Source organism: Eriocheir sinensis, chromosome 40, assembly GCF_024679095.1.
Source record: "Eriocheir sinensis breed Jianghai 21 chromosome 40, ASM2467909v1, whole genome shotgun sequence".
Lineage (NCBI taxonomy): Eukaryota > Metazoa > Arthropoda > Malacostraca > Decapoda > Varunidae > Eriocheir > Eriocheir sinensis.
In genome coordinates, this window is record NC_066548.1 from 11,909,150 (window position 1) to 11,918,020 (window position 8,871).

The 8,871-nt window shown below is 48.9% G+C and overlaps 1 long non-coding RNA gene and 1 pseudogene across 1 annotated transcript; both read left to right on the top strand.

Moving 5' to 3' along the window:
• The first annotated feature begins 398 nt into the window (after nt 1-398).
• LOC127009359 (transcription factor Sox-3-like) lies at nt 399-7,022 on the top strand (annotated as a pseudogene).
• Nucleotides 7,023-7,034: 12 nt separating this feature from the next.
• LOC127009360 (uncharacterized) lies at nt 7,035-8,540 on the top strand. Its single transcript, XR_007761892.1, has 2 exons — nt 7,035-7,086; nt 7,224-8,540. It is a non-coding gene; the product is annotated as an uncharacterized LOC127009360 (long non-coding RNA).
• Nucleotides 8,541-8,871: the final 331 nt, after the last annotated feature.

Consider the following 8,871-nt stretch of genomic DNA (forward strand, 5'->3'; position numbering starts at 1 on the left):
TCGTGCCAGTTTTGCAAATGTATAAATATATAAATAACACGAACTCTACCTTCGTTGATCAGCTACAGCATGCCAAGTATATGGCACCTCTGGCAACCCCAACCATTTACGTAAGTTTAGCAAGGGCATGATTTAACGAAAGTATATACTACGTGCATGAGCCTGCCTATCTGCGAAGTTACACTGACTGAAAATTTACCATACATACGAAAAATCATAAAAAACATACGAGAAAATAAGAGAAGTGGCGATACTCATCCAAGAGTGAGAAGGGCGGGCGTGTGACGTCACCGCCGTCACACATTAAAAGCATGGTGTGTTTACAACCGGGCTCAGTAGTGGATTTGCCGTGCACAGGGAAGGTCAGACATCTTGTGGGCTGCGAGTGACTTGTGAACTTGGCCTGTCAGCGCGACGGCAAAATGTTACCAAACGCGGTGTACGAACGGTGCCGCTGCCCTCCACCCACACCACTGTCTTTGGATCCGTGCTGGTGAACGACAACTCCAACACGCCGTACTCCGAGGCAACACAGGTAATGAAAATCAACTTGTGGACTTAGTCTCTGGCAGCGGCCTGGCATGTGGCGAGGCAGCTGTTGCTTTCAGGGTGTGGAGTCAGAGTCGGTAAAAATCTCCGACTCTGACTTCTTTACGATACGTGTGATGTTGTGACTTGGTGTGGTGTGGCGAGGTATGATTTGCCTACTTCAGAAGAGTGGAAGGGGGTGGAGTTGGTGGAGTCGGAGTCGCAACCTTAAAATTTTCTGGAGTGTGAGTCAGAATTTGTTTATAACCGACTCCACGCCTCTGGTTGCTTCTGCTGCCGCCACATACAGCCGTCAATCCCTTCCTCAGTTACCCTTGACTCGTGTGTTCCTGGCCTGGCCAGTGGTCCTTCACGTGGCCTCTTATCCTCACGCTCCGTAACATTTGAGATTTGATGCGAGTCGCTTGTCCATGGGTCATTTCATCTCTGGTACAGCACGTCAGGGTGACATGCTATCATTACTTTCCACACGCATGGGAAAGCCGTCACGTTATCTTAGCATGAGCTTAAACCCTGTTATTAGTATGCCTGTATTTCTCATCATCAGGCATCTACCACCTGATTTATTTACCTTTTTGATTGATCAACAAGGAATAATTTAGAGTGCCTGTTTTTTCTCCTAAGCATTATGCTGACATTACGCCGTCTACTCATCCCACTGTCATGCATTCAGTTGATGTTTTGGAATCTTATGTGAGCTTTATAATTTTTCTATTTCATACTCTTGTAGCTATTTCGCGCGTCTCAGGCACACTGGACGATATTGAGGGGACTGTTGGTCACGAGGGCACGCGGCCGTGGTCTCACCTACATCATGTGCAAACTTGATCTGCTGATCTTATACTCCCGCTGTGATGCACGCCTCGTCTGACGGCTGGTGTGTGTGTGTGTGTGTGTGTGAGAGAGAGAGAGAGAGAGAGAGAGAGAGAGAGAGAGAGAGAGAGAGAGAGAGAGTTGGTGATGGGTCCAGATGTCACAGTCCTGTAAACAGTTAGGAAAGTGAGATGTTGTAGGTGACAACAACGGCGTCGAAAACTCCACACGTGATTCTCCATGTGATTAGGAACGGATGGCGTGATATAACATGCGTGGCCCAGGTGTTGGCGGCGGTGGGGGTGGTGGAGGTGGTAGCGCTGATAGGAAGGACAATAACTGCGTCTTGAAATATAACATACAGTGAACTGAGGTACTTGAAATGAGCGTTGCACTTGTGTCTAGTCACACACACACAAAAAAAAAAATCCTAATTTTAGTTTTTGCTGAGTACATCCCCTTCACATTTTGTTGTTGTTGTTAGTAATAAATAAAACAAAAAAATGAAATACTGACTCGCAACAGGGTCTGCAGCAGGACATGTGGTGGGCATCAGGGCCTGGCCGCTGTAGACAGGAAGGAGCCGTGTCATGTGGTGGTGACCAAAGTGTTTGACTCAAATAAGCGTGACGTATTGCCGTGGAGTGGCGGTAGAGGCGAGGGGTCCAGTGGACGGGTCAGCAGGTTGGTGACGGCGAGAAAGTGACAGCAGCAGAGGGTGTGTGTGTGTGTGTGTGTGTGTGTGTGTGTGTGTGTGTGTTGTACAATTATCACCTGCTATGACAGAACCGAGTAGTTGTCATGATCTACACACACACGAGAGAGAGAGAGAGAGAGAGAGAGAGAGAGAGAGAGAGAGAGAGAGAGGAGGTGAGAGTGTTATGAGGGTAAACCATCAGCACCGCGTACCGCTCTCAGCCCCGAAATCGACATAAACGACAACAACATGAGCGCGGGCGGCCAAGAGGTGGCAGACACACGCGGCCACGAGCACCAAGCCAGACCAAACCTCGCTTTATCGTTTTCCTTTTATTACTCCATCATCCCTCTAGCCCAGGGATAACTGATGGCATGGGGTGTAAGAGAAAGGATGTCCTACCCTCTTATCACCTAATCGCATCTGTACTTATTTGCGTAATCGATATGAGAGGGGATAAATCGATGCTGGGAAGGAAAATCGGCAATGATGACATGAAGAGCAACAGGAACCCAAGGGAGAGGAGGGAGGAGCTGGAGGAGGAGCGTCTGTGGTGATTATTGTTAGTATCTTGGGGAAGGGAGGAGGGATCAAGGGGGTGTAGGTCAGTAGGAAAGGGGATGTGGAGGATTGATCGACGGGGATTAGATCATTGTGTTACTTTCTACGGAGGAGGAAGGAAGTGCATTATACCAGCAAGAGAGAGAGAGAGAGTGTGCTGTATAAATAACATATCAGGGAAGCCCAGAATAAGCTGCCATGCATCCCACGTGACCCTGAGATAACTGGGGGACAACTGGCAGCCTCACCTTCTCATGCCTGACGGAGCATCATCTGGACATTAATATTTACACCTGCTTCTGCGCCTCCTACGTCACCCCCACCACTTCAAACTGCCATGTGTGTGTGTGTGTGTGTGTGTGTGTGTGTGAGAGAGAGAGAGAGAGAGAGAGAGAGAGAGAGAGAGAGAGTGCGTGTGTGTCAGTAGCACACACACTCACACTCTCTTGCATAACTTGAGTATTCTGAAGGTCATTAGTACCTTGCTGCTTAAGACAGGGGCGGGACACGTGCGTTGGAAGGTGTGGTGGTGGTGGTGGTGGTTCCTCCCCTTGGCACACATCACCACCACCACCACCACAGCCTCCCATGCCTACCAACACCACCTTGCTAGCATAACAAAAACAACTTTCCCGCAAGCATTTCCTGACAACACTACCACGTCTATAAAAGGACACACATACAGTACAGGGTCAAAACTTTTATCACAGCCCTTCACCTCACCAACGAGACCACAAACAAGAACAACACTTCCTTCCTCTCAGCACTTCCCAGGCGTCTGTCACTGGTCATACTCTATCTTGTTTGTGTTTTTATATTTGTAGTACCGCCTTTTTTCCTCCTTGTCATGGTCGCTGCATCAGGTTCTTCCCCCTAGCAACACCACCATAACATCAGCGGGAGGGAGGGGGAGGGGGTGCAGGGTGACGGGTTGGGGTGGTGGTGAGGGAGAGGTGGGGGTAGGGTATTGCCTGCCTGCCACCCAAGGTCTCTCTCTCTCTCTCTCTCTCTCTCTCTCTCTCTCTCTCTCTCTCTCTCGTCTGCGTTCATTTCGGCATCTTCATTTTCTCCATCATTACTACCACCACCACCACCCTCACCACCACCACCGGGCAGGAGAAATCCCACTAGTCATACTTCAACGTGCTAAAATCAGACCTTATTTTGCTTCACTTCACTGCTCGTAGGTAAACACGCCGTCCCTTGTGTGTGTGTGTGTGTGTGTGTGTGTGTGTGTGTGTGTGTGTCTGTGTGTGTGTGTGTGTGTGTGTGTACGCGCTATGGAAGCCAGGGTGACGAGTTTTGATCGAAGCGCTAGTTTAGCCCCGGGCGTCGTGTCGTGGGGGAAGGGGAGGGGGTGCAAGGGAGAGTAGCTGGGGTTGGGGTTGAGGGGGGTTTGGGAAAAGGGAGAAGGGGGTGTGGTAGGGAGGTGGGTAGGGTGGAGCGTGGCGTAATGACGTTTTTGTGGTGTGAGGCGCTAACACCAGCTCAGCATGTGGCCTGGGAGAGGAAGGGGGAGGAGGGGAGAGAAGCAGGGGAAAAGGATGGTAGGGTAGCACGTTATTGGGCCTGGGAACTAGTGGGTGGGATGGCCAGGGTTGGGGGGTGGGTAGGGGTTACAGTAGAAAGGAAGAGAGAGGAGGAAGGGGGAAGCATTGAGGGAGTATATCATTAGCCTTTCCCTCCCTCTCCCTCTTTCTCTCTCCCTTCACCTAGTCACCTCCACGACTCACATATCATCTGGTACACTTTTTATCACTGTTTGCCATCACATTACCTGCGTGCGGGACAACATTCTTACCGCACCTAGGCCCGGGCACACAGGTTCGTTGAAATGTATGGCTGTATTAGGGTGTATTATGTATGTAAGTGGTGTGTCGCTCCTCGGGAATGTACGTGCACCCATCACCCTAATGACGGCCTTCCAGACCCTTGCGAGGCCTGGTTACTCGGCCTCGTTTCCTTGTCGAGGTTGAGAGAGAGAGAGAGAGAGAGAGAGAGAGAGAGTGTGAATGAGTTTGGTTGTTTGTGGATGCGTGAATGTGCACAAGTGTCCGTACTTCCCATTAACACACACACACACACACACACCTCGCTTCCTCGTAACATGACTACATCATAATCCTCGCCTTCCACAAGACACTTCATAGAAACGGCTTTATTTTGTCGTTCTATGCGCAGCTTTTTTTATGTTTAAGTTCATTCTTCTCCCAAGCTGTCCATTGATACTCAACACAGCTTTTTGTTAACGTGGCTTACATGTTTGTTTTCTCTCTCTTTCCAGACTAAGAAGCACCCGCCCAACCACATCAAGCGGCCCATGAACGCCTTCATGGGGTGGTCGCAGATGGAGCGGAGAGAGATCAAAAAGTTTGCCCCTGACATGCACCACGCCGAGATCTCCAAGCAACTGGGCCGCCGCGGGAAGATGCGGACGGAGGAGCAGCGGCGACCGTACCGGGAGGAAGCTGAACGCCTCAAGCAACTGCACAACCGGGAATACCCCAACTACAAGTACCGCCCACGCAAGAAGGGTCAGAAGGCCCAGCTCAAGGGCGTGTCCGAGAAGGGTGGCGGAAAGGTTGTCAAGGCCAAAGATCACAACAGTGGAAAGGACCGAATCAAGAACGTTGTGAACGTGACCAGCAACACCCACATCACCCACACACAGGGCCTTGACGTCGACCACAACAAACTAGGCATCAAAATCACCATTGATGACGACTTCAAAAGAACCCACAGAATGCCACAGAGCAGGATCATGACATTGACGCCACACTCTCCTCCCGAGGTACCTGCCAGCCCCCCTTGCGAGCTGCCAGACTCTCCTGAGAGTGCCTCAATGTACGAAGACCAACCGGCCTTCAACTACAGCCCTTCCGTCACCGGTCTGTATCACTCAACGAGCGCGTCAACTGCCACCAACACTCCACCCAGCTTCTCCCTCCTCAGTCACACAGCGTCCGGCCCCGTCACGGTCACCAGTCCAAGCATTATCAAGCAGGAGCCGGAGGACCCGCTGTACGAGGCGGTGTACACGCCCCAGAGCCTCGCCTCACCTGGCCTCAGCTCACCCAACAGCGAGTTCTCCACGCCCACTCACATCAAGACGGAGATCAAGACCGACTGCCACAGTCCCAACGAGCTGCAGACGGAGCACGCGACGCTTGATGATCTGTACAACATCACGGACTTCATCCCCATTTCGGACATGAAAGTCGACCTTGAATCCATAGATCCTGACATCGACTTCGACGCCGTCAGCACCAGTTCGGGATCCCACTTCGACTTCTCCAGCGTGGCCGACGATACCGATCCTCTGTTGTGTGACACATGGATCTGCGGCCGAAATTTCTTGCCGTAAGAGCTGCCACAGGCACTTCATTAAAGAGTGCTTGCTCTTTGTTCACCTTCTTTCGTGTCGGCAACGAAAGCCAAAACTTTTGAATCATCTGTCCAGCATAGATTTTAATGTAACCTAGTGAAGACAAAATAGTATTGTACACGAGAAAGAGACTTGTTGGACGGGACCAAAACCAAACTAAATAATCTACATAACAAATAATGACAGTCCTACCATGCTTTCAAAACCTCCATAACGGTGCCAGTGCCTTCAACCATTGCTTCTTAGGACTTTCAAATTACAGGACCAACCCGAGACACCAGCCGCTGTGAACCAAGACAGTCTCATCCATGAAGAAAGACAGTGCACAAAAATCAACTCGGTGATGCATTATATATATATATATATATATATATATATATATATATATATATATATATATATATATATATATATATATATATATATATATATATATATATATTCAAGGACCTATATTTTCCCTCCACAAGCCTCATTGGTCATCCATTGTACATATATACATATGAATGAAAACTCTGGTTCTGTTACTCTCGTGAAAGATCGAACGTTCGTCTGTCTGGGTGCAAGTCAATGATGGAACTGTGAATATTAGAGGCTTACTGTGATGCTTTCTCCTTCGTGGTGTGTAGAGGAGGGGGAGGAAGACGCTCGAATGAGGAAGTTAATGAAGAGACTCACTGAACGTCTTGCGGCTTTAACAAATTATATATCTATATAAATACAATGATAAAATACAAAAAAAAATATCGGATGCAGGAGAAGCATTGTGTATATTTCTCAATACTGGTGACAAAGGATCGACAAGTATCAAGAAGGTTTAGGAGTGAGGACTGCCCGACGTCTTGCCAGCCCCGACGAGAGGAGCTTCGCCCCCCCCCCCACCAGCCCCATCCTTCCTGGGGGCTGACAGCTGGCCGCCCCTGTCCTCTGCTCACCGCGCGCCCTGCCAACAGCACGGAAGGAGAGCAGGCGGCCTGGCAGAGGGCGAACCGAGGCAGGTGCGAGGGAAGAGGGAGGCAGGTGTCCCAGGCTCTGCCATCACCTGAGTACCTGAGGGGACCACATCGAGGTGACTGTGCAGGTGAGTTTTCAATTACCATTTTCGCTAATGAGGTACAATATTGCTCATACATTATCCTTCACCCTTGTATTACACGACGACGGAGTCCGTAGATTTTTTATTCGTTACTCTCACGTCTCCCTCTCTGTCTCCCTCAGATCTGCCAGAACGAACCCTGCGGAACTCCCGGGAAACCAGCGGTGCCATGAGGGACCCACCTCTCTGCCGACCCCTTCTCCCCTGCACCCCTTCTTCCGTCTGTGGGCGCCGCGGGCATTGGGCAGCGTGCGAGTAACGTCTTTAGTGCATTAAGCCAATTACAGGAGCAGTTCAGTGGCGTCCACCTCTTACCTTTCTGCAAATAAATAATCTGTAGTTTCCTAAGTATTTATATTGTTATGAGAAGTATATATTACCGCTATGAGTTATAGGCAAGAGCTGCAAGTTGTTAACGTGGCCGCCGAGGGTTTGTACTTAGCCGACGACGACGCTGGACTCGCTCCCGCCCCACCCACCACCCACACCCACCCGATGCCCGGCGCCGCCACGCGGGGCGCCGAGACAAAGCAACAAATGGCAGTTTTTCTTTGTTTGTTTTTGAATTCTAGTCAGTTCAACAAATATTACTATGTACAGTAATACTACGTGAACCATCTCTGCTGGATGTTTCACTTTTTTTTTTAATAATTTGAAGCTTTTTATTTAATATCCAGTTTTATGTTTACCCGTTCAAAGTTTATGGAAAATTTTTGAATCGGTGGAAGGATTTTTTTTTTTTTTTTTTTTTTTTCGTGTGTTCAGACTTTGGCTAATAAAATGTTGCTCAAGCAGTGTACCGCATGGCCGAGTGTACCTTCGGGGACACTGTACCTCTGAGGAGCACTGTGCGCGCCGGAGGAACCTGTGTAATTCTAGCACCTCTACCCCGGGAAACCGTTTATCCTTGGGGAACATTACCCCAGGGAAACATTTGTACATTGGGGAACGTTGATGTACCTTTTAAGAGCATTTGGTACCCCAGGATGCACTCTGTATACCATAGGGGAGCACTTACCCCTGTGGTAGCACCGTGCACCCTGGGGGAGGGTGTGTGTGTGTACCTCGCGCCGCACAGTGCACCGTCAGAACAAGCTGCAAGAAGGTTCATCCCGTCAGAGGTTTTTCACAAATGATCTCAAGCTTCAGCGAATCCCAACCCATCTGAACAGTGTCTTATTTGTGCATTACCATTACTTTTTGTTTTGTTCTCTTGGCTCTGCCCTCTTTCTTTCCTTCTACTCGATATCTATTATTATATTATTGATCATATTTTGTACAGAGTGTTATAATGAGATATTCCTTGTACAGTTAAACTTTATGGCATTTCTCCGATATTGGAAGTTTTATATATTTTGTAGTGTAGTGCTCGCCTCCCCAAGTCAGGGGTTGGCTGGCTGGTGGGAGAAACAAATACATTTTTGTATGTTTCAAGTGAATGCTTGTTTGTGTGCCATCCTTCGCCTCTACTCCCCTGATACTCCTCGGGGTTCACTGTCTTGCTCTTATCACTGATCACATGTTACAAAGTCATCGTAAAGGAAGGAAAACAGGTAACGGTTCTAAAGAATGACTAATACATTACTGAAAAAAATGGCAATAATAGCCAAAAACAAAAACAATAAGATGAAGAGCAATGAATTAGAGGTAAACGGAATTCTTGGAAGAACACCAAAGAAGAAACATCGTAGAAAGAAAAAAAAAAGAGGACAGCGGCACGGAGGCGGGGTGACTCAGCTCAGCCAACCAGCCCTCCCGCTCACCCACCAC